Source organism: Erythranthe guttata, chromosome 9 (genome assembly GCF_056151865.1).
Source record: "Erythranthe guttata isolate IM_541 chromosome 9, IM_541, whole genome shotgun sequence".
NCBI classification, from domain to species: Eukaryota; Viridiplantae; Streptophyta; class Magnoliopsida; order Lamiales; family Phrymaceae; genus Erythranthe; species Erythranthe guttata.
In genome coordinates, this window is record NC_142541.1 from 10,951,254 (window position 1) to 10,953,126 (window position 1,873).

At 42.8% G+C, this 1,873-nt stretch overlaps 1 long non-coding RNA gene across 1 annotated transcript; it reads left to right on the forward strand.

Annotated features, from left to right (window-relative positions):
- The first annotated feature begins 376 nt into the window (after positions 1 to 376).
- Positions 377 to 1,424, forward strand: LOC148768072 (uncharacterized). The gene is made up of 2 exons (XR_016033439.1): positions 377 to 1,025; positions 1,112 to 1,424. It is a non-coding gene; the product is annotated as an uncharacterized LOC148768072 (long non-coding RNA).
- Positions 1,425 to 1,873: the final 449 nt, after the last annotated feature.

Genomic DNA, 1,873 nt, shown 5'->3' on the forward strand with positions numbered 1-1,873 from the left:
GCGTTATCGCTGGGTCACGGTCGAACCGGTTTGACCGACCGGTTCGGTTCGGTTCGATTCTAATAACATTACTCCAAAGTGCATGTACACTTTAACATTATTTCTAGCCGCCATCAATCTTCAAAAGATTAAGGAAATAATTATTAATTATCGATTTTAATTTTATTTTATTTAATAGAACTACAATTAAGCACATTTTAGTAAGGGTTAATATGCTAGGAGCCCCTCAAATCAAACCTAATTCGAACTAAATGACAACCTTAAATTTAATCTTTTAATTAAATCCCTATTTTCAAATAATATATGAGGCACATCCTTTAATTTTTTTAATCCCTAATTTGCCCTTATAACCTAAATATAATATCTTATTCCTTTCGTTTTCTCTCTCTCACGTTCTCTCTCGCCGTTCTCTCGCTCTCACGTTTGCTCCCATCTCTCTTTTTCTCTCCTCTCTCTCTTCTTTTTCTCCAGTAACACCATGAAGGCCGCCGTCGCCGGCGACGGAGGGAGAAGGAGCAGGGGCAGCGAAGAGCGTCGTGGTGGAGGCAGCGTTGTGGGAGAAGGAGCAGGGGCGGCGAAGTATATCACGAATCTGACGAAGAAATGTTGGGCGACGGATCCGAATCAACGGCCGGGTGTTTCACTATGCGAAGAGGTTTTTGGCGATGAACCATGAGCACAGCCAGATCGACGCGCCGATGCCGCCGATTGATTTTGGGGAGATTGAATTGGGGATTGTGAGGGGGTTTCCGTTGATTGGGAACTCGAATTTGATGTCGATTTGGCAGATTCCGTTTAAGATGTCTGCGTATAGGGTTACGGAGAGGGAGAGGGCTAACGTGAGCCAGAGGGAGAACTCTGAATCGGGAAGCGATGGGGCTTCGACTTGCGACGAGAGCGTCGTTCCGGTGGAGGATCCGTTCACTTCGCCGTCGGGGAGGAAATCGTCGCTGCCCGGAAATTATGATCAGTAAAATCTCTATGTCGAAGAAATCGATGGAAGTCAAAACCCCCCAAACAACCAGGTAATTATTTTTCTCCTGTGTGTGTCTGTGTGTGAGAGAATAGAGATAGATTAATAAAATAAAATGATAAAAATGTTTGACGGTAGATACGCCGAAGGGGAGATCGAGTCGCATACTCCGACGGGAAGAGCGATGAGGATGAATTCGGAGAGCCAACTACGATGATGACGATGAGTCCACGAACACGGACAAGTTCCGGACACGCCTCCGATTTTGAACTGCCATAGTATATATACATATATATATATGTAGATATAAACATATGAAGTTGGAAAAAAATGATGATTATAGAACACTTCCATTTTGACTAGTGTCTCAATTATGCATTTTTTTTAGTTGTTTGTTTTTAAATTTGTGATGAACTGAGAGTTATATTCATAATTTATTTTTTTCTAATCATTCATTTCAATTTGAATTTTAAGTTATCTGGAACACAATATTGCAATAATTAACTACTAACTTGAAAATTAATAATTGAACATGGTGACGCGGTGTTGGCCATGAGGATGGCGTTCGCTGGTTTGCGGCCCTCGTGGTTGGGGGATGGTGCCGGTGACGCAGCGATAAGGGGGTGGGGGATGGCGACGACAATGTGGGTGGGGTTTGTGATATCTTTAGCGGCTTGACGTTGGCGTTCGATTTCATATCTACAGTTGTCTATGGGTGTCTATGGTGTCTAACGGCTAGGATTCAAAGGGCGTTCGATTTCATATCTACAGTTGTCTATGGGTGTCTATGGTGTCTAGCGGCTAGGATTCAAAGGAGGAGTTAGAGTTTTAAGAATATTGTGACTTCAGATTACTACAGTTTTCTATGGATGTCTATACGTGACTATGGTCTACTACAAC